This window comes from Alexandromys fortis, unplaced genomic scaffold (genome assembly GCF_014885135.2).
Source record: "Alexandromys fortis isolate MF-2015 unplaced genomic scaffold, M_Fortis_MF-2015_v1.1 scaffold_194, whole genome shotgun sequence".
NCBI lineage: Eukaryota > Metazoa > Chordata > Mammalia > Rodentia > Cricetidae > Alexandromys > Alexandromys fortis.
In genome coordinates, this window is record NW_026068075.1 from 1,064,600 (window position 1) to 1,089,339 (window position 24,740).

General features: G+C 39.9%; 1 protein-coding gene across 1 annotated transcript in view; it reads left to right on the forward strand.

Moving 5' to 3' along the window:
- Window positions 1–24,740, forward strand: part of Gpc3 (glypican 3) — a 349,741-nt gene that overhangs the window by 91,535 nt on the left and 233,466 nt on the right. The window lies entirely within an intron of this gene.

The following is a 24,740-nucleotide window of genomic DNA, read 5'->3' on the forward strand; positions in this document are numbered from 1 at the left end:
AGGAAATGCTTGGTGTCTTCCTCCTTTTCACAGTTGGAAATTTGAAAAAAAGAGTAAGGTAATCAAAGCAGGAGTAGCTGAGTCAAGACTAATGAAGATTCTAAATAGATACTAATACAGCTACTGTTCTTTCTGGGGAAGTAAATACTGTAGATCCATTGACTGGGTTGTCTTTATCATTCCCATTCATAAACTTGCTCAGCTGAGCATTTGCCTGGTAGACTTCTTAAAACCACTTTTTAAATTACATTTACAGAGGTAATGTTCAACCCTTGAAAATGTTAGGCATCACCAAACTGTACCGTTGGAGCTTTGATTCTCTACAGAGAATGACACATTAAAAGCTGTGAAAGGAAGGAACTTCACTCTTAGAATGGGGGACCGAGTTGGGAGGCAAAGGTCTGAACCCTATGCAAATATTTGATTTGTTGATTATTCCTTGGCTGCCTCTGTTTTAAAAACCCCTCTCTGGGCACCCTCTTACCCGTTTTCTCTGAGGCTAGTTTAGTTCTACAATACTAGGTGGTTCAGCAAACACATTTGGAAATTCTCTTTTTTGTGTGTGAAACTTTATATCGTTGAAATAATATATAAGATCTTCTGTAAAACATAATATGTATACACATATTCATATACACACATACATACACATAATATATGGTCTCCTGTAGCCTGGGTTGGCCTTGCACTTGCTGTATAACTGACGCTGGCCTTGACTCCCAATTTTCCTAAGTGCTGGGATCATAGGTATACACTCCCATGTTCAACCTTGCAATTCTGACTTTTGTGTCCATTTTCTACATTTTACTTAGATATTCCACAATCTCTTTATTTTCTCCTCATATACTTTTACTTAGGTCAAATTCTAGATTTGACTTGAGTAGTCTACTTTTCCAGGACTTCATAGATTTTAAATCTGTTTCATGGCATAGGAGCCATCTCAGTGATGAGCGATAAATTCACTATATCCATCTTCTTCATATTTCTTTTTTAAAACCTTTTTTTTTGACCTGACTCCAACTTTGTGGTTTCGTCTTGGCTCTTCTCTGACTGTATTGGTCATGTGGGTGTAGCATGTTCTTTCTCACCTTTTACATCCAAGATGGTGCCCAGCTAGAATGGATGAGGAGGTTTTATAGCAGCCTCCCATCCATGCTTTCAGGTACAGTAATGCCTCTAAGAAAACAAGACATCATATGCCCATTTTCCAGTTCAAATTGTCAGTTGAGATCACAAGAATTTAATTTTCTCAATGTAATTCTTTCTAGAAACCTCAGTTTTGGTCTGTCCTCCACAGTGGAATCATTTAAGTCCCTTGGCAGTGAGAACTTTGGAAAATCTAACAATAATAATGAGAAATTACTTGGTAATTTTATCTTAGATTTTACTTTCCCAAATATCTCATATAATCTTCACTCTGGAATTAGTGGAGAAATATCATTTAATCATATACTCTTTACACAGCAGCTTTTAATAAAATTTGAGTGTAAGAAGACAAAAAAAATATAATTCTACTCAAAGACAACAATGCTTTTATAGTCATTAGTTTGTTTGCTTTCGATCTTTTGTCCTTTTCTCTCTCTCTCCCATCCCCCCCTCTCTCTTTGTGTGTTTGTTACACTTTGCATTATTTTATATATACTGTATTCCCACTGTCTCCTATGGACATGATAGTACTTCATTAAATGTTTAATCTTCATCTTATGTCTCCAGTGTATGTATATAGGATTGCTCAGTTTGGTTTAATTCTCTATTGTATTAGCTACACTCTTTGCAGTTGTTATTATTTATGGTTTGTAGATGTAAAGTTCAGATGGAGAGATCCAAGACTTGGCCAAGGTCACATGATGATGATCCTCCTTGATCTGGTCTCTTAGAGTGTATTCCGCAGTCTTCCACTCTATAACATATTGCAGGAAGCTACAATTATGGATATATAGTGATTTAGCTGAACTCTTTATAAAGACAAACACATGTGGCCATGATTTAAAATAAACTCACTTCTGTTTATTATTATGATTATTAGTATAAACTCTAATATAGAATGTTTGATAGACAGTGAGGCTTCACTTCCTGAAGGCGTTCTTTTATATCCTCCATATATTTTCTGACTTGCACCTAAAATATCCACTATGAAGGTTATGTTTAACTGAGAAATGATAGCCTAAAGTGATTTTGTTGTTGCTTTTAGTCCCTAAAACTGGTTTGTAGTATTATTCTTTATTAAGTAAAAGTCTTTACAGCTAAGCATTAAGACATTGAGAAGATTACCCTGTCAGGATTAAATGTGTTCTCAAACTATTGCAAGTGACCTTTTAGCACCTAAAATGTACTGAAACTTTTGTGTACTCCTGGATGTGGAAGAAAGAAGAAAAGCGTATGTATATGGCAAGTATCTAAACTGAGATAAAATGTTATAATTAAAGGTGGTTTTGTTAAATGAAGCACAAGCAAAGTAAGTATAGAAAGTTTAAAAAGAAAAAAAAATCTCATGTCCCCCAACCAAAAAAAAAAAAAAAAACAATATTGCCACAGGATAACCCTCAATTTTTTTTTCTCATTCTACATATTCCGTTTTTAGAGAAGCTAGGAACAGTGGTCTTTGTTTGAAGGTAGCCTTTTCAAAACTTTCAGGTCATCAAGGAACCATATCTGGATGCTGGCCTTTTGCTCTTTGACTTAGAGAGTCAATGGGGTAACACTGTTTTACTCTGGATTCCTAAGTAGATAGCAGGCAAATTGGAACTAAAACATCCACATTCTGAAAACCAAGATAACATTTAATCTTATTTGAGGCTGTGTTTTCTTAAGGATCACTTTACTTAGGGAGTCCCTGTAAGTGTTTAATAGGTACCATTGCTTCTGGGGTTAGAAGTGCATTGCCTGAAGCCTTCTTATTGTATCCTGATATGCCTTTGGGGAAAAGAAAGGCCTTTAAGTGTTAGCAGGATCTCTATTCTGTTTTTGGTTCTTGCCATTGCTATTTCAAATCACATTATCTTAATGAAATAGGAGTCTATGTACTATGAATTCTGTTGTGTTTGACAAAAGATTAAGGATGTCTAGGAATTATGATCATGTTACAGTAATTGCCTAAAATGTGGTGTTAATGTTTCTCACTTCAATTGTTTTGTGTTGATTGAACAACCTTTGGAGTAGCTGGTAAATCTCAATGCCATTAGTAATAAAGATCTAAATCGCCTAGTAATGGTTCTGAATGGAGTAGTTCTTCGGTGTTTCAGAAAATGACAATTTTTTAATCAAGGTGCTTATATTGAATTCAAAGAGGATAATAGTACAGATCCTTATTTTTTCAGAGCTTTCAGATAGCAGGAGCTATATTTTGAATAAGTGTATCTCCTGAAATTAGATTTTTGAGGATGCTCCTGTTACGCTAAGTACCTTGAGATAGAAACTGAATGATGGGTTCATTCAACCCACAAGCATTTTTGAGAATCTACAAAGTGTCAAGCACTAGCCTAGGTATTGTGTGTGGGTGACACATAAAATCCAATTTTCTCTTTGAAAGGGCTTTATAGTTTGGGTGATGGAGGCTGTATGCATGCTACTGATAAAATAGATATGAAACTCAGTGATAGAATGAACCACTAACATAGATGAGAGAGACCCTGTGTTCAGTTTCTAACAAACGTACATGCATGCACACGCGCACACACGCACACATACACACACACACGAATGAAAAGGAAACCCATGGTGAGCAGAAATAATAGGCTGAGCAAATTCCTTGAGGCAAGAAAAATGAGGTTGATAGATGTCAAAATCCATCTGGGCTGGAATCAAAGTTTGCATAAAGGAAATAGCATGGAGGGAAAGGGTTGAAAAGGAAGGCACATGACAGAATACCCTGCTTTCCATTTCCAGCTGTTTTCTGCAGTGAAGGCCAGCCGAAAACTTACTGAATATGAATAAATATTAAGAACTTCTTTAATTGACAGCAACACCCAAGGAGCAAAATCTCGAGTTAATCTGTACAACATGTGGCATTGTAAAACAATCCTTCCGACTGTCCTGCCTTAAACATCCTCCCTTTCGTTTCTGCGTATATCATCTGGGCCACCCAATGAGCTCAGCTGGGAATGAGAGGCTTGGATTAGCAAATTTTGCCAGAGTAGTTAAGATCTCATTGGATCAAACTGAGCAGCTGTGAGATTTCAAACACGCTACTTTTTAGTGAAGGGATAAGAGTGTATATTTTGGGGTGTTTGGAAGTAAAAGTCATTGATCAAATGATCCCTTGTACAAGCCCTTTACCCAAGACACTCCTCTTTCAACAAATGCCCCAACATCTCTCTTTTCCACATTAAATATCTTTCTCTTATTCCATCTTGACCTCCACCTTCATCTGTCATGTTTTTTTTTTTTAAGCAATGCTCTAGAATTTTACTCTTGAAATCGTTTTGAAAAGTAAAATTGCATTTTGATGAGTAAAAGTGCATTTTGGGATGTTTGGACTGGATGGCAGGCAACCAGAAGTCTGGGGGACTATAAATGCAGATGGGGTATAGGTTCTTTATATGGGATTTGTAAGGTCGTTTATACTTACATTTGATTATGGATGAGTCTGCTTTTGAAAATCATTTTCAAACTAAATAGTGAAGTCATAACGTAAAGGCCTGACTTAAGCTGCTGAGATGCTGGCCTAATTTCCTGCGGTCTGCTCCGGGCTGGGTAGAGAGTAGAAACATTGCCTGTTGTCCAACCTATTACTTAGACAGCATTACCCTAAATGCTACTGACGGTTCTAAGAGAAACATTGTATTCCGTGGCTTGCAGCTATTTCCTCTTAGTTTGTCCTCCATAAATATGGAAAGGGCCCTATTCAGAAGACTTGAAGAAAGAAGTTGAAAACTTGAAAAAAGAAAAGAAACGGAGCTACAGACAGTTGTGAGCTGCACTGTATATGCCGGGAACCTAACCCTAGTCCTTTGCAAGAGCAGCAAGTACCCTTAACCACTGAGCTGTCGCCCCAGCTCCCATCCACTAAAGTTTAATTCTCATGAATGTTATAACCCTACTTGGGCAAAGCTATTTTAAATCATTATCATTTCTTATTTTGAGTAATACTGTTTTTTTTTGTTTGTTTGAAATAACCTTTCATTATGTAGCCCAGGACGTCCTCAGATTTATTATATGGGTTAGTCTGGCCTGGAACTTTGAGTGCTCCTGCCTCAGCCTCCTGTGTGGTAGGATTTGTGCAATGGTGCGACGTAATTTCCGTGTATTTTAATCACCTTCTCACGCCACTCCCTGCTTTTATCTGTTCTTAGCTCATCTTTACACTTATCTTTGTTTAGTTGCCAAAATCATCCTTATCTCAACTGGATTAGGATTTAGTGAGCTCTGTTTATCTAGTCGATAATCATTATTGTTTGACAAACTGATAACATTCCCCCCCCCATCTCCCTCTGTTGGGACCAGAGGTCTTAGCTTTATAGCAGGCTTCTGGAACCCTCAGAAGATTCAAAACTTTCCCAGGCGGCATTCTGTCTTGTCACTTGGGGGTCTCAGAATCTTGTGTTTTAATTCAGAGGGCTAAAGCACTTCTCTTATAAGCCTGGCCCTGTTTGCTTTGTTTCAGTGCTTGCTGGGTGGTTTACAGCTTAGCAGCATTCTTTAGGACTCAAGGGGGAGGATCCACCCATTGAGCCACACTGTGCTGCCTGCACCTTTTGTTGGCTGACCTGTCTGGGAGCTTACAGCATTGTCTTGTGGCATTTGTTCAGTGACCGAAGCATGTTAAAGACTGGTGTTTATGCCTGGCACCATTTTTACTTCATTAGTCTTGCATTTTCCTTTTGTAGTAACCTCTGAGATGGCGGCCTTCCAAGAGCCATTAAGGAAAGTTTAGAAAAATATGTGGCAGGGGTTTCGGCTGTCTGCTACCTGTACAGTGCCTGCCAGTTAGATGACTTTCGCTCGGGATATTTTATGAGGGTATAAAAACTTCTTCACAAATTCACCTTTTATTAGGTATGGTATAGACCTTATTTCAGAAAAACAGTTTGTACCAGGAAGCATACAGGAAAGGGAAGACATCTCGGTTCTCTATGTAGGTGCTTTGAAATATAGCCAACTTGGCAGTTGGCACTAAGTGGGGGAGGCAGGTATCATTAAACATTTGTGATCGAGGACATTAAGTTAGGAAATGCCATAATAAATGCCCTAACCCCTGGGTGATTATGCCAGGCGTGTTTATTCTAGTATCAATGTTATTCCTGCACGGTGCTGTAGAAATCAGTGGTACCAGGAGCTCTTAAACCTGTACAGTGAAAATAAACGAGATGGGTAAAAAAGAAGTCAGTTGATAGATGTTCAGTTGGATTGGGTAGGCTCACTTAAGATTTCAAAACAACACTTGTAGCCTTCCTTTCTTGTCCCTTGTATTTCTTTCACTCTCCATCCATCCTCAATTCCCACCCCACCAAAAGCCAAAGTGATACAGGAATGAAGAAAAGATGGTTGGGTGGAAGACGCAATCATTCTAATATTTTCCCTTCTTTCTCCCATATCTCCACCCTAACATTATTGTTGCACTAATAGTTTGTAATCAAAAGGACAGCAAATTATATTTACAAAATAAGCATGTCTTAAATAATCTTTAATGAGTTAGGAACATCAAAGAGCAGTTAGGTAGGCAAACGTATAACTAGCTTTGTTCCGATAGAACTGATATTTGTGTCCTTTAACAGTCCCTTGGCATTTAGCTAACAAAAGAAAAAAATGTAAATCTCACAGGCAAAAATCTGTGAGTCTGGAAATAGGAAGCTGTGCTTTCTCTTACTGCCATGTTTTATAAAATGAGGGGAATGTATGTCGTGCTTAGAGACACTATTGTTCACAGAAATTTGCTATCGTCTTCTGATTCCTAGGTCTTAAACAGATTTTTTTCCAGATTATTAATTCCTTGGAAGGAGCACAGTAACGGCATGAGTAGAAATAGGGAAACCAACAGACGTAGTAAGGATCGTTGAGTAGTCCTCATGGGAGGAAGGGGATGAATCTCACCTTTGTCATGTTGAGTTTGCTATCCAGATGACTTGCCCATGGGGAGACGCCCAAAAAAGAGTCAGAAATACAGATCAGACAAGGAATAGTCAGAGGAATAGAATGAAAAGCAAAGGCATACAAGAAGAAACAGTGTAAAATTTACGGAAATTTGCAGAAAGGTGAAAGATAATAGAGGTTGCAAGTAGCCACCACATTATTTAAGTCATCTGTGACATTGGAGAACCAAGTGCGTTAGTGGAATGAACAAGAAAGTCACAAGATTGAAGTCGAGGAAGTGAGCACTGATTAGTCTTGTAATACCTTTGAGACCGAGAGGGAGGGGGGGAGGTGAGAGATGGACACAGTTGGGTGGGGAAAGACTGGGTCAAGACAGAGGCAGCCTCGCTTAAAATCTTCAGTGATATCAGAGAATTCTCATTTGCTAAGATTTGGGAGGTCGGGGTTGGGGTTGGGACGTGGGATCTTCAGGAAGAACTTAAAGGGCGGGAAAGCATAAATAAATGAATGAAATGACAAGGTGGGAATAAGGACCTTGTTAGATATCAGCTAGGACTCAGGTAAAGGTAAGATGTGGTCCCAGTTTACCCTATCCAACATGCCAAAAATGTATGACTTCTTCCCGTATCACGTGGTGACAATAGTCATAAAAATGTGGAACTCACCATTTAAAGAAAAATCACAGTGAAGAATTATAAAGAGGGGAGACCATCAATGTTGGGATAAGGAAAGTGATCACTTAACTGATATGTTTTCTTACCATTCATTGCCTTCGCAAGGAGTGAATTATCCTTCTACACGTGGCTTCGAAAAGTCTTGCTGCCACCCCCGACTTATTGTTAGAGTGATGACGGCTCCATCATCATTGAGAAGTCAGGAGTTGAATGTCCATGGGTAAGAGGCATTGGAGACATATGAAATAGGACCTGATGATTAGCTGCCCAGGACTCAGAACAAAGGAGAAAGACTATGTAGCACCCCTTTGCTATCCCTCCGAAGGTGCATGTTCCTATTCTGTGCTTGTTACGAAAGTAAGCTGTGCCTTTCAAGCTTGAAATGTGTTTGCATTGCCATGGCTTGTGTCAATATTCTGTCCGACTGTGCTAACAGTTGTTGGTATTCACTGAGCTCCAACAGGTATGACTTAGTGCAGACCCTAAGTGGGGGAAAGGCATAAAACCATTTGATAGCACTAGATTCTGTGTGCGCTTCAAGTAAATTTAGACTTGTGATGTTTGTTATGTTTTTTTTTAATAAGGTTGATTTTGTGAGATGATCTTTACAGAACTCTGCCTTAGCTCTTTCTGGGCACCATGTATCTTCAGACTTAAGATGGCTACTTTCATGAGTAATACAAGAAACTGTTACACACAGCCTATACTTTCTGAGATACATAGGGCTATCATATTTACTGCTAGGGGCACACAGCTTCTTCCCATTGCATTTCCTCTTCAGGTTTTCAGGATGTTGGTGGGGTGGGGTGGGAGCGGGGAAGCAATGAGAGCAGGGACAAAGAGATAGGTCGTAGTGGATAATAGAAGAAAATTTAAGCTTGGTGAAAGTCACTAGGAAAATTAGGTCAAACCTCACCTCCATACACTGAGGTTTTGTGATAGTTAATTCCAGAGGCTTTTTAGATTTATTCCCACCTCTGTGTGTTTGTGTGTGTGTGTGTGTATGTGTGTGTGTGTGTTATTAAACCTTGTCTGTTCCCCCTTAGTTATTAGCTGTAAAACCCTTTACAAAACCTCAAAAGGGTTTCTGGGCTTAAGTAGACACAGATGGGGAGGACGGAAACTCGATAGCTGTGGTCTGCTTGGCAAGTGGCCCACGAGAAAGCCTGAGTCAAAGAGCAAGTGTTGTCAGCGGAGGGGGAGGAAGGAAGCCAGAACCTAGGGCCCATTCAAGGGTCAACTCTAGGGACTCTGGAAAAGTCTCAGGACAGAGCAGTCTTTTCAAACGGCACCTTCTCGTGCGGTTTTCACTTTCTATCACTGTATTCTGTCTGTAGCCCTTTAAAGGGCTCTTGTCTTCAGCATCTTGGGATATCTTGTTGTTATCTTGTATTTCAGCAGTTACAGTCATGTTCTACATAACAGTGTTTTGGCTAATAGTGGACCACATACATGATTACATTGCCTACTCTCATCATAGCTGTCATTGTTGGGGCAAGTACATTCCATGATGTTCTACAATAAAATTGCCAAACGGTATAATTCTTGGACCCTATCCCACCACTAAGCTTCTGTAAACATGCTCAGTCTGCCCAGGTAGACTGGGAACTCCTTAAGGGGGGTGTGTGTGTGCTCTGTGCTGTGCCGTCTATTCCAATGTGTAAACGGCAAAAGTAGGCAGTGCACAGCATTCCCCCTTTATTGTCACAAGTATATTTTGAATGCTATTATTTGGGGGGGAAGCTGGGGATAAATTTGAAGGGAGCATATCCTCCAGACATTGCTTTTCTAGGGAGACACCACGAACTTAAGTTCTGTGTCAGAGGGTGACTTATTCCTGTGTTTTCTCATTTCTCCAAGTTGTAGTTTTAACTACTATTCTCTTTGTCCTGGAAACTATCATCAATTCTGCTTCAGTCATTTCTTTCCTAGGCCTCATAACCCAGTATTTCAATATCTGGTCCAGTGAAGACCCATTGCTGAACCTGACTGTTCTCAGTGCTCCTCAGCCACTGCAAGGCACAAGGGAATCTTAGAGGAACTGGCCTTATTCAGACACTAAGTAGTAGAATTCTTTTTCCTTAGCAGAGTCGCCCCCAAAGGGTGACTTCCAACTCTATTTACCTAATTCTCTTTTCTAGCATTGAAAATTGACTAGGGAAGTTTGGATGCCATAGTTTGATCTTTCCAAAAGCACACATGTTCTTTGAAAATGGTTCCTTTTCTAGTACTAATGGAATAGTCGGTTGGTTGGTTTTTTTTTTTTCTAGTGAAGTTCTACTTCTTTCTTTTGCTAAGAAATGTTATGAATGAGGTGATACGTACGTTGCTGTAGGTTAAGATAACCTAGAAATATATCTGGAAAATCTATTTCAATTACCTTCAGGGTGCTTTTAGTAAAAATAATAAATTTCAAAGTGCTAAGGCAATCATAAAAGTAAATGTTACGAGGGGAGTGGGCCTCATTTTTCACTTTCAGAATTAAATATTCAACATAGAATTATGCACTACCAGGGTCACAGCATTGCTTTGGGGCATTAATAACTGTTATAGGTAACTGCTGAAGTAGGTGAAGGGGACCACTTCCCATAACGCAGAGATTAAGACATGCATTTACTGAAAATCTCCTAAATAAATTGCCACCTAATGCTCAGCTGGGGACTAAAAGGGATGCTGATTCATATTTACAATTTGCATATGGGATGCACTATTGAAACTCATATTTGCATATATAAGATATTTATTTTGGTTAATGAAAGATGAGGTCATTTCTTTCCTTTGGTTTCTCTCGATTTAAGTATCATTTTCCTTCTCACCTTGTTGCTCACAGAAGAAAGGCAGAAAAAAATAGCTTCAGATGATTGTTTCTGAAAAATAGGACGTGTAGCGGGTCTTTTTTTTTTTTTTTTCAATTTCAGTCTCTCATGATTACAATGTCTTTATCCTTTAGTGATTTCAGAAGCTTACTATGGCTTAAAAGTAAAAATGTTCGAGGCAATTAATAGTTACTTCACAAAGCAGCTTAAGTGGACCTAAAGTGCCCAAGCTATCCCTACAGCATTGTCTACTCAAACCAGTGAGGCCCAGTGGGCTTGCCCATGTGAAGTGGCCTGCTGACCTTGTTGGTATACAATGCTGTGAATTGCCTGGCCCCCTGTAATTATGCTTAAGATACAATGCCAAACTGGTGCACGGGCTTAATTAGCTGTGGGCTGCAGGTTTTTGTAACTATCAGCTTGGTTGCTTACCAATTACTCCATGGAAGAAGAGATGAAAAGGGACTCCATTTTCCTGAGACCACAGAACCAACTGATCTGCAGCAGCCTACACAATTGTGATGTAAGCAAACTTCATGCAGGTTTTTTGTTGTTGTTGCACCCGCTGGAATCTGAACTGGGTTCCTTTTCTATCAGTGCATTTTTCCTGTCTGGAAAGAATTATGGAGTAGGTTCTCTATGGAGGGGCTTGCTTGTGACTTCCCAATATATCTATCTGCATCTATTTATGAAAAATGTAAAAGTAAGTTATTATGTTTGTTATTTACATTGCTCGTGGCTTACACACTAAAAAGGAAGACTGAGGGTCACTGCATTCAAATCCAAAAGTCACACAGTGTGATGTTATCTCCTTGAGAAGTTATGGTTGCTGTGATGGGATTGAATTTGAAACATATAGAGGAAGAAGACGTTAATATTATTTCCTCTTAATTTGGGGGGATACAAATAAAAAGATATCCCACAGATAGCTGTAATTGAATTTTATTGAAGGAAGAGAACTTATGAATAGACCAGGAGCTGGACATGTTAAACTTTAAACCCACAAAACAATACCACATCCTGTGCACGGGTGTCTAGGAAGGAGGCAGATTGAATGTATCACATTGCTCGGTTCCGGAAGAACAGAGATGGCATTTTCTCAATGGAAGTTTTCATGTGTTGAGAGTGCCAAGTCAGTTATCAGACACTACTTAAATATAAGGAAAATTCAGAGCGAAAGATCCAAAGTAACTTGCCGTTTAGCTCCATTTCATTTGACACTCTGGAGTGTGCTTTGTCAGGTTTGGCGCCTCACACTTACAGTTACAGTCTCTGGGAGGCCCATGCAAGAGGATTATTTTGAGTTTGAGGTCAGCCTGGGCTGCAGAGTCTCAAAACAAAAACAAACAAACAAACAAACAAAAAGAAAGAAAGAAAAAAAAAGAAAGGAAAGGAAAAAGGAAAACAAAACAGAAAACACACAGCAACACAAAAGAGCTGTGTTTCACACTTGAATTTTAGGAAGAGACTCCCTTGCTTTGGAAATATATGCTTTTGGTAACAAGATCATCAGATTGAGTGTGAGTAGATATAACATTTTCCCATAAAATTTCAATGAAATTTCAGAATCGTACTTCCTAGGCGGGGGTGGGGGGGATCAGGAAACAGCCAATTTTTCAGTTACGCATAAGTTCTGGGTTCAGGACTGCTGCCACCGTGAGCAGAGCAGATCCGGAGAGATTAAGGCGAGGGCTGAGCAGTGATGGGGCCAGGTGGAAAGGGGTCGCAACTGCGTGCGTGTATCCGCCACCACGGCATGCCAACAGCTGGGGAACAAATTTGCTATAAATTCCCGGGAGCTGCTGTTGGTTAATGGGAGCCTTCCAGGAACATATACCAAATAATAGTCTACTTTCCTAATTCTATTATGGGAAAATTTTTCGAAGTCAATCCCTGTGAAATGAGATCAGGGATGGTTTGAGTCTAAACCGTGAAGTGAGTACAATTTGGGTTTCATGGCCTTTAACCTTCCCCTGCATCTGTCTTCCTTTCTCTCCTCTCTCCTCCTCAGGGGCCCATTATCCTGCACCTTTAAAATACTGCCCTGACTGTGCCTTTTTTTGTAGCCTGTCTTCCTCTTTCCCATTGCACCCTTCCTAGAGAATGCCTCGTATTCAAGGTTTGGGACCTGTTGCTCTATCCTCCTTTCCCTCTGCTTAGAGTTAGTTGGATGTTCCTCGTCATATTGTCACCATCCATGGGAAGGGCAGCGTGCCAATATTTAGCGCAGGGCTAATGCGTTCGCCGTCTAGGAATGGAATGCTTTCGCGTTGACTAGAGGTGTGTGGAGACGTGTGGAAGTGTGTTGCCTGTAGTGTGCTTGCAGAGTGCCTTCAGCACAAAGGAACGCAACATAAATTATAGCCTTTGTTACTCCAGTGGCCTTCTCAGCACTCTTCAAATCTCGCCACTTGTGCCCTTCTTCTCTGTCTGCAAAAGCTGTCCCTGAAAAGAAGATATTTACATCCTTTTATTTCCTGTCTGCCAGCAACACACTTTAACAATGTTTCTGCTGCCCACTCAGAGCAAAGGAGAAAACTTTGAAGATTATCACAATGCCTCTTCTTATTTAGAGAGAAATGACATCGTTTGTAAAAAAAAAAAAATTCTTCTGTAACTCTGCTTAAAGAAAATGTTGGTTTTTTTTTTTCCTGGGGAGCATTCGTCAGAGTACCGAGGCCCAGATTTATGACTAGTATTGACGAGAAGTTTATTGCACAGATGTTTCATTTGCTGTTTCTGGGGGCTTATCAAAAATAATTGACTAGCTGTCATTTTCTACATGAGACCAATTACTATTGACTCGGCTTTGCTTATTGTTTTCATTAATGTCTTGTAAACAATGAAAATGTTGAGTGTTCTTAGAATCAACAGGAGAAAAGCGGCGCTAAGCAGTGAGTGGGCCTCCATGTGCTTTCCTCGTGCTGGTTAGCGGAGCCAAAGTTCAATGCCAAGAGGGTATGTGCACAAAAGCATGTCTACCGTGCAAAACAGCCACCGGGTGACGTTTAGGGGATTGAAAGGTGTGCAGGCATTTAGGCTGCAATGTTGCAGTCTTGCAGCTTTTGCTTGTCACATTGCAGTACGGTGCATGAGAAAAGCATTACAGATTTGTGCAGGAGATGAACCTCTCACACAGATAACTTTCAAGAGGACTGTAATTTGGGAGCTTTTTGAAAGTGTATGGCCACGACTTTATCATGAATGTGTCCTGTTTTTTCGTTGTCCTGTGATCCATTAGTTGTAAGCCTTGACCACATGTTGGCTCACTTAGGAATGATTCTCTCTTTCTGTCTCTCTCTGTGCTTGACACTTTGTAGATTCTCAAAATCTACAAAGTAGTGGGCACTTAGGAATGATTCTCTCTCTTTCTGTCTGTCTCTGTCTCTGCCTCTCTCTCTCTCTCTCTCTCTCTCTCGCTCTCTCGCTCTCTCTCTCTGTGTTTGTGTGTGTGTGTGTGCATGTGCATGCACTCGTACATATGAAAGCCAGAGTTGAATCATTTAGCTAGTCTGTCTGGCCAGCAAGCCCCAGGGATCTTCCTGTCTGTAGGGCCCAGCACTGATATTACAGGCACATGTACTCACACCTGTTGTTTACGTGCGTTTAAGGATCTTAACGTAGATCCTCATCCTTATGCAGCAAGGCCTTTACTCACTGAGTCTTCTTAGCCAGCCCCTATTTCTGCAATGAGAGGAGCTTTACATGCTTTGGCATGTATTAATGAGATAGGAAGTCAGAGATAAACTAGTAAGTAGGTGCTCTATTCTCCAAAGGTAGGAAAGTAAGCAAAACTCTTAAAGGGATATGCGGCACACAAATGTTTTCCTCAAATACCAAGGCTGCACTTGATAACAGGGAAACCAGCTCTCATATTTCCTTGAGTTTTGCTTAAAGAGCTGAATACTTTGGTATGAACTTGGGCTTCTCAAATACTTCAGCTTCTTGTTTAAGCAACTCTAAATCTATTTAGTATTATCTATGATTCACTCCTCATTTAAAGATAATCCCCAAACTCCAGCCAGACAAGCTTTGAAGCTGTTCGTCTTATGGAAACCATAATACAAATTATAGCTATATCTAAGGGGGTTTCATAGCTGTGACTTAAATTTGGTGCTTCCTGTCATAGCTCCTTTGTCTGCTCCACTTTGTGTCTATGCACACACACATCCATGAAACCTTTTAAAAAAGATTTTTAGTTCACTTTGTAATAGTCGGGTCACACACACATACACACTTAGACATAAAAATAGGTGTTGTTAGTTAAGGTTTATATCATTATCTAGTGCGTACCATCACCCTATAAACAGTACAGGAAAAGTGTATCTTCTAAAGATATGCCTGAAAAATATCTCTAGAATGAGTGAATGATTTTTTTAAAAAATGGTTTTTAGTCTACTTTATGTACACACTACGCACACTCTAGCTCTCTCAAACATAAAAACGACATCTTTAATAAAGATCTTTAGTTCTCTTTGTAATACAGATCTTCTCTATCAGACTTAACTTTGTACATCTTAAGACTGGGACTAAGGAGAGAAATTTCCCCATCACGATTGGACTTCCTCATACCAGCACCATTGGGATGAAATAGTATGAAATGTTCAGTGTTTAGCGGAGAGGAAGAACTCTTTAAGCTCTGTTTCTTAATTATTAGTTGAAGTGGTCTTAGTTTTCAGTGTTCTTTGAGAGCCTCTGAGTTGCTGGCCTTTCTCAATAGGTTGTAAAGACTTTGTAGAAATGAACTGGGCTGCGTGCTTGGTTCTCCATTGTAGTCCCACACTTCACCCAATCCAGGGAAAGAGGAATAATCACACCACCTGGGATATTCGAAGTATTTAAACTATTTGCTAGAACGTGGACGAAAGCCTCACTGATTCACACATACTTTGTATTAAGTGTATAGTTTACTTTCTTCTCTCTTAATTCACAGAATTGCCAAAGACCTAATGAGACAAATCCAGGAGCACTTCGCAGTCTCAAATTCATCTTCCATGTTTTTGAGACATAATCTTCTTACATGGCCTTAGCTGGCCTTAAAGTCCTTGTCTTCTCGTCTCAGCCTCCATAGTATTGGAGATTGCTGGCATGTTCCTGTACTCTTAATCTAAATAAAAATCGTAACCTGAGTAGAGTTGATAATAAGGGAGAGATCTGTAAATCTACTTCACAAATTTCTCTTTGTCAGGAACCTGAGACTTGCAGAGGTGTGTGCTAGCTCTTCTCTCTGAAGCTCCAGACCCTGTTTGCTGAGTAATTCACCACCATCTGAAACAACCAGAATTTTCTTTTTATCTCTATCCCCCAACACACACACACACACACACACACACACACACACACACACACACACACACAGGAACTGGGCCCTGCAGTCCCTGAAAGAGTGAAATTCCTTGACAATAGATTTTTTTTTTCACCCAAGTGGCCACGTGGGACTTCTGAGAGAATTCCCAGGGACATGGGAGACAGGCACGTTCAGTCACAGAATTAGACTGCTCCAGGAATCCCACCCTGAGGGTCTGTACTGTGAGGAAGATTCCCTGGAATGGAAAATGAGGGTCTCTGAGCACCGTTCCCTGGTTTGTTATGTAGTGGGCCAAATATAGCCTTTGTTCTCTGTTGTGCACTTTCGATCTCCAAGAGAGATGTGGTTAAGCTTACTAAACCCCAGGACCCTTATTTCCTACAGTTCATGAAATAAACTGTTAACACTGAATCTGTCTTGGAAATAACACCTCTGTCCCCAACATTATATGAGAGCTGTTCTCTTTTCCGGCTTTCATGATGATAGTCTTTTCATTAAGATAACTGACTGAAACCGTTAGTTTTTCTTCATCCTCGAAATGAATTTAGTTCCAACGCCAAATTGAAGAAGAAACTACCGGAGTGTTCCGTATGATGGGAGCAGTGGAGCAGGGAGAGGCAGGCACACAGGTGTGGCCAGCAATTAGCAATGCATTTGGCAGTGGGCTCTGGCACTAGGGGAGGTAGTCAGGAGGGAGGAGAGGGAGGGGAGAGTGGGAGACAAGACAGGAGACAGAGTGCATAACATAGTCCTGGGAGATGACGCTGCAGCAACACAGTTTGGGTATTAGGTAGGTTGGGCCAAGTGAGGATGAGTGATAGGAAGTCACTTCAGATCTTGATAAGGCTTCCCCTCAACAACCCCCTTTCCTGAATTACCTACTGTTCCAGTTCCCACACTGGACATATGACTGGCTCTCGCGTACTTAGACGTCCATTCTTTCTGATAACATCTGATCCTCCATTTCCCAGGCCATCACAGACCACTGTCTGGCAGATTAACATAGCTCTGCAGCTCCGTGAACCTCCTCTTCTAACAAGACTAGCTCCCCCTCCTCTCTTTTAGCCTTTTATCTCTAAGTACTTTTTAAAACAAGGTCTGACAGCTTTATTGTTCAGGAATAATTGCCAAAAGGCTTAGTGGACTGTACATGCCAGTAAAAGGTTATTTGCTGTCTCGGGATGGGGATTCTTCTGCTGTAGTGTGTCATTCCCATTATGTCGTCGTACACCGAGCTTCTGGTGTGTGCCTGTTGCTTGTGTAAGTAGTGGTAATGTGCGTGGTGCACACAGCTCATTCGTACAGTAGTGCTTCCCAGGTTCCCATTTATTGAGATACCTTGGCACCCATCGTTTGGGCCTATGAAATAGCGCAGTCTACTTCCTTTGTCTTAGAGGTGAGGAATCAGTCCCAGAAAGAATCTTTGACTGGCCCATGATCACACTATGGGTGAACTGATCAGGTCAAGATAGGAAGAACCACAGTCTTCCAACTCGTAAGGCCACGAATCTTGAACCATATAGAACAAAGATGGGAATTACATTTACATTTGATGTTTATGAACATGTCAAGTTTATATAGATAGCTATGTGTAGCAGGGACCAAAGAAAAATAAATTTAAAATTGTTCTATAAACTGCACATCCAAGTTAATTAAACAAATTTGTATTGATTTAAGAGAAACTGGGTAATGAAGTTCATGATTCATTCATAATCAATTTAACTTGGTCAGAAATTATCTGTGGTACAAGCAAGATACTAAGGAAGAAAGGAGCTGGGGGGGGCAAGAATGGGGCAGAGGGAAGGGAATCTAGGGGACAGAAACATTGAGTATAAGAAGAGGAGCAGATAAAGTTTGGAGAGTCGCTGTTTAAGAGTCAGTGGTTGAAAAAAGGAGAGTCATTCCACAGTATATAATTAAAATATCCATTACTGCTTGCTGTCTCTCTCTCTCCCACAGGTTCAAAGCATGCCACCAGTGCCAGTGGCGTCACTATCATACTATCCCTTAGAAGCACATAGTCATTATTGATTCTCTAAAGCACACACAAATGACCTGCTCCAACCCATAAGCCGTGGAGAGACTGCCTAAAAGTATTTCAAGGCTCAGTGGCAGTCGAAGTGACTAATTGAAATAATGTATGCCTGTTCATGTTAGTCTCTCCTGGTTCACCTGGAAGCCCAGTTTCTCAGAATTGAGTTCTTGTTCTCATTTGTGTCAGTTGCTGCATATTCACTGGAGAAAAACATTTAAATATGAAAAATACAAGGAAAATAAAACTATCATCTTCTTACTATCTGAGGAATGCTGTTATTAACATGTTAGGATGTATTTTTTCTTTTTTCTATGCATTTTAATATTTCTGAATGATTGGAAAATACAGAGCACTTATTACAGAGAATTTGGCAAATTAAAAAATGAATTAGAGGGACTAGAGGCAAAAGACCTGAGCGCAGGTAACAATTCCCAAGTCAGGCAGCTCTCAAAAACTCAACAACCTGTAACTCCAACTCTTGAGGATCAGACGCCCTGTGCCAGCCTCTGTGGGTATCTACATTCACAGAGACATACCCACACAAGACAAACACACACACACACACACGCACACACACACACACACGCGCGTGCGATATCACAAAAAAATCTATTAAGGGCTGATGGAGATGGCTCAGTGTATAGAAATGCTTGCTGTTAAACCTCATGACTTTGAATTCAATGTCTGAAACCCAAGTGGTGTAAGGAGACAGGTGACTCATGCAAATTGCCCTTTGACCTCTACACATATGCATGGCATATACATGTATATGTACACACACAAATAAATAAATGTTAAAATTGTATGAAAGGGAGCACTAAGATTACAGCTAATCAGGCCAACACATTATACTTACTGTTAACAATTTGGTATACCGTTTTTCAGTCTTAGTTTTCTTAAGGATTTTCAAAAGAAAAAATATATTGTTTTATTGCAATGTTACCATGATGCATACATAGTTTGGTGCTTGGGAATTTGATTTCATAGCATATCTAAAGTACCTTACCATATCATGTGTATCTAAAATTATTATTTTAATTTTCTGTGTGGCAGTTACTTTGGGGGATTTACTGCAATTTATTGTGGTTGCTTTCTAATTCATTTAGTCTTTCTGCTAGCAGGGTAGCAGTGGGCACATGTCACCACACGTTCATTGCCATTTCATTTTATCTGCAGCTATCATTGCCAATTTGCTAGAAGAATGATGCAACTTCATTGTTTGAACTTTCATTTCTTTGCTAATGGGGTTGAACCTTAAAGGAATAAAATAAAGCACTTGTTTTTTGACATGTGGCTTTCAACACCTACTGAATGCACAACTTCTAGTCAAAAGTGCACATAGACGATTAGGACTCATGGCTCCAGTTGTGACAGAACAAAGATTGCCTTGCTAATATGTTTTAATATAGCACTGGGCTCGGTGCCACCACCGCCAAATAAATCATTAGGTCCCTGACAACTGGGCCCATATCTTAATCATTTCTGCATCCCCCATCGCCCTTAGCCTAATGCTTGACATGTTGAAAGCTTTAATATACGTTTGTTAAATGGATAAGGAGGTGGAGCTTTTGGGAGGGTCAATGGTAAGTTACTAAAATAGATTTTGAAGTCTTGTCATGTGAAAAAAATAATCCCTCGAGTTAAACTTAAAACCATTGCTTGGGACTTGACTTCTGTTATTTTACAAGGAGGAGTGAGGAAAAGATCCTTCCATACCAGGAAGTTTCATTTGGCCAAAGAACTTTGTATGGAAGCCATGCACCAAATGCACAAACAGGACTATCATGATAGACAAGAATCAAAGGAGAACTATTGCAAATGGCCAAGTACTCATAAGGGAAAGTGAATTGTTCAAGATGAAATGCAGGAAAAATCAAGAAACAGGGACTTTTCTTACTCGGGCAATGGAGCACTAAGGCTGTAAACCCCAGCAGAGATTATTGAATCGTTTGTTCACTGAGATGAGTATCTTTGCCCTGGAATATTTTTTTACTACCACACCCCACCCCTCACAGCAATGCAATAAAGTAGCTTGGGTTTCTTCATTCTCCTTGTTGGCTTTGTACTTTACACATCTCTCTCTCTCTTTGAACTGTGTGTATATGTGCACATGTGCATCTATGTGTGTGTGTGTGTGTCTGTGTATATACTAGTTGTGTAAGGATGCCTGAGGACATCAGAAGAGGGCATCAGATTCATTGGAGCTAGAGTAATAGGAAGTTAGAGGATGCTGGGTGAGGATGCTGGGAACCAAGCTCAGGTGCTCTGGAAGAGCAACAAGTGCTGTCAACTGCTGAGCCTTCTCTCTAACCCTATTTCTTTACTTCTTATCCTCTGGTAGGTACATTTTGTTCTTTTATCTGTAACTCCAAATACACTGGATTTGCGGTCTTGGTCCTCATCTCCACAGCTCCAATTTCTTGCATTAGGTTTGATGTATCTATACACTTAATGTTAATTCTTAGAAAAGATCATATTGATTACCAAACTTGTAATGGTAGGTTTTACCACTCAAATACTAAATATCCTTTTCTCTAGTCATATCCGTTTGTCGGTTATTTAGTGATCCCAGTAATTGTTAAGGTGAGCTCATAAGCCAAGTTGCATCTGTAACGAGGAGGGATAATTATGGTAGAGAAATGACAACAGGCTGAGGAAGGAGAACATGAGGGAAACATGATTAGAGAGAAGTGAGGAGACTGAAGGAGGGAGGTGTTAGGTAATCCTGAAGGGCATGAACCGTTATCATTAATTTGTGCAGCTGGGCTGTGTCATTTTATAAGAAAATGTTAATGCCTTGTAATTTCATTCTGCAAAGACAACTGAGAAATATTAGCTGCCTTCTCCAGGCTCCTACAGTTAAGAAGCAGCAGCACTGGAATCTGAATTCCAATCCGTCTGACATCAAAACCCATATTTATTAACCCTACATCTGGGATTCCACATAGCTTCTCAGCACAAAGTAAGGTCTCACCAGTGTTAAAGGGAATAAAACAGAAGAAACTTTTCTTTTATGTATGTTTTCTTCTTTAAAATTAATTTTAAAAATATGTGACATATCATATTCTTATGTTGTGACTGTTGATTTTTTTTTTAGTTTCCCCCCAAGTTCCCTGAGGATCACTGGCCCTTTGGTTTAGGGTGTTTCTCCAGTATTGCCTGTCAAGCACTCAGTAGGCCAAAGGAGAAGTCCTAGACAGCAAGGGGAAAGATGAAAGGGACTGGACTTCTTGGTTTCTCACAGCAGCGATAGCATTTCATGCCATAGTGTTGGAGCTCTTGCTACTGTCAGCCCATTGCCCACACATTTGCCTCTTTCTTGGCTCTCTTGCACATCCCGTGAGCCCTGTGATCGCTGTTCATCTCTGCTGGCAAAGTTGCCATTTTGCATTCTTTTCCAAGCAAATTACAGCTCATTAGAAGTGATTTGTTACTTTCCAAGATTTTAAAAGTTGAGGGCATACTTAGTTCCCAGAGAATGAGGAAGTCTACCTTAGATCTTCAAAAAATCTCATTTTTAGCTAATGTGTTCTCCTGTGGATATTAAATTAAGGTTAATATCCATAGCAATTGATTGCACCTAGCTGACAAAACAATACTCCAGACCCAATGAAGATTACATAATTATTTCTGTCCCCCTTTCTTGAGGCAGTCTGGCACCAGCTTTAAGGGAACACAAAAAGATGGGTCTCTCTCAACCTTCTACCCTCCAAAGGCCTTATTAAGTTATGAACTCCATCTGCTCCCAAGAGAGCTCCAATTGAATGAAATTGGGTCATTTAGTAGAATATCATGACTTGATTTTTGTCTTAATGCATTGTATCATCATCCTACAGGATTCAAAAGCTTTCTTAGCAAACTTTGAGAAATGTAATTAGGTTGAGTATATTGTAGGACAGAAGACCCGAAAGGGATATGAATAAGCTATTTGCTTCATCCTTCTACTTAGGACCCTCAACACCTAAATCATACATGAGCAATAGCTTTTGCATTCCATTTAAAAAGAACTTGAAAGGTAGATATTTTGTGAGGGTTTTTTTTTTTTTGTCAGTAGTCTGTACCAGTGTTTAATATGTCTCTTTGGTGGTCACAAAGTTCTGAATATTTGAATTCCCTTTGAGCTATGCTTTTAAGCCCAATTGCTATGAGCAATTTAGAAGTCTTAGGGAGATGCATGACAAGGAAATTTGCTGAAAATCCTCTGACTTGGATTACAGTAGAAACAATGAGGAATCACGCCAGCCTGTAAGGACGTAAGAATAAGAAATGTAGAATGGATTTGCAAGCAAATATGGATGAAGCAGTGTATGGAGGAAGTGAAACACCAGCAAGGGAATGTAGAACTTATGTCATTGGAAAGGAGTCAATGGGGAGAAAGATTTTAGGGTAATAATGTGAAATAATTGGAAGAGATAGAAGCCGGTTAAAGAGATTTGAAGGGATAGGCTGAAAATGGACAGAGCAAGATTGATTGTCCAACCAATAAGATACTCACTATGACTAGTGTCCTAGGGAGAGGAGCAAGAGAAGCAGATCCAGGGATGTAATAGCTGGTTAGCCAGGAGAGTGTAACGGTGGTCTGCTATCTTGAGAGATCAGCAATGCACTGATGTTAAAGCCCAGTTGGAGGACGAGTCAAGGGATAACCTCATCGGACTGATGTTCCTTTCACAAGGCTTCGGGGAATGAGAAGAGTTTATTTTAAATGAGTATTTGCATAGGCAAAGGCAAGGGTCTTCCTGGAGAATGAAAGAGGATACACAAGAAGTAGAATCTTGGAGGAATAGTTTTGGAATAGCTCACATAGATAAATGAAGGTACATGTTCAATCTTGAATAATATTTTTTTCACTCCTAATTGGTACTTCTGCCTAAATAAAGGAAACGTTGTGGTAGGTGAAGACTGTCTGTACCCAAAAGTGTATAGAGGGCTTGTCTCTAGTGAGGAGTGGCAAACTTATTAAAAAGCCATGGTTTATGTAGACTTGAAATTGCATGCTCATTGAGGCAATCATTTAATAGAAGTCCCAGGCTTCTGAGACTACTGCTTTAGCCAACAGTTTTTGTACTAATTTTTGGAGTTGTGGCTTAGGCTGACAGCTGTTTTAGAAAGGATTACCGAGCGAATACTGCTGCCCTGTTTGGTAGAGTGATATTAACTATTGATTCCTACCTCCATGGGCCATCTGACAGCAGTGATCTCCCCCCCATTCTTCTCGGCCTTTGGAGGTTCTGATAATTGTGTGAAGTTCTAAACCTTTGCTCTTCAAATCATTTTGCAAGGTACTGGGGAGAAGCTAATGAGAATCCTGTGAATTTACTGGGTTTGAACAGTAAGTTTGAACTTTTCTTTTTCATCTTAGCTTGTAAGGAAGAGCTCTGCTATATTTATTTTTTAAAAAAAAAACAGTAATGATGAGCGTATCTTGTGAACAGAATTTTAGTGTTGGGGTTTAAAGTTATTATTTCAGGGCTCGAAGTGAGGGTTGTTATTTCACTCCTTATAATTTTTTGCACAGAATGGAGACATGTCTCAGCAGCTAAGCGCACTGGCTGTTCTTCCAGGGAAACTGAGTTAAGGTTCCCACCGCCCACATGGCAGCTAACAACCGTCTGCAGCCCCACTTTCCAGGGGGCTTCAACAGCTTCATCTGGCTTCTTTGGGGACCAGGCACATACGGGCAAAACATCCATTCATCTAAAATAAAATTTAAACCTAAAAAATAGTTTGCACAATAACCCAGACTTGAAATGAAAAAAAGTAGCAAATAAAGTTAATTCTGAGCACTGACTGCTGGTTAGGCAGTAGCATCTTGAAAAGTAGAAGACGACCGTGGTTTGCCTCATTTAACAGCGGTACCCAGGCAGTTTCCTCTCCTAGAGATTCCGAATGAGTCAGCCACGATTTCTACCCTCAAGGGACTTCTTGTCTGGAGGGTAGAGGACCTAGCCCAATAACGATGCATGGTGGAATGTGTCAAGTGGAATGAGAGACGCAGACCCAGCACTCTGCAGTTAGTAGTGGATGTGATTACAGTTGAGTGGGGGTAGAGAGATCAGGTGAGGGAGGACTGGACCAGAGGATCAGGTGACAGCTAAGTGGGCCTTGTCTCCAGCAGGGATCAGGCAGGCAAGGCACAGGAAATGAGATTTTTCTGTTACTTTTTTTTTTTTTTTTTTTTTTTTTTTGCCAGATGGAAAAGATTTGAAAGTGGTTGAAGGGGAGCTAACAAAAAAAAAAAAAAAAAAAAAAAAAAAAAAAAAAAAAAAAAAAAAAAAAAAAAATCTAGAAAAAAAAATAGTTACATCTTTCAGCTGAATACTGATATTATGGTGAATTATAAACATATTATTGTTTGGTTTTGATAGATCAAGATGAATGCATTCCTACGGCCTCGCCGAAATTTGCATTTGAATTTTGGAGTTCTTATTATAATGGATCAAAAAGTTATCTTAGATTTCTGAAGCATCAGTGAAGTCATGGAATCTATTGTGTAGCCTAGTTTATTGTGGCAGAGCAAGGATACGTTGTATTAAAAAAAATCATTAGTTATCCATTGTAATCCACTCAAATATTTTGTAAGAAGTTTGTCTTAAAAGATTTTACATTTACCCTAGTTTTTATAAGTAGAATTTTATTTTGTTCTTGTTTTGGTAGAGAAGGACGTTAGATACGTGTATAATATCCTGGAAGCTGTGAAAATTTCCCTTCCTTTTATCTTGCCATTTATGTTACCTTTATTGAGTCTTTTTATTCCGTACACATTCTCTCCCTATCTCTTACCCTCCTGCATATATTTAGTGTGTCAGTCACTATACAAAATGCTGCAATGCATCAACCTTCCTTCCCTTCACAATAGTAACATGTAACTTGCTGGC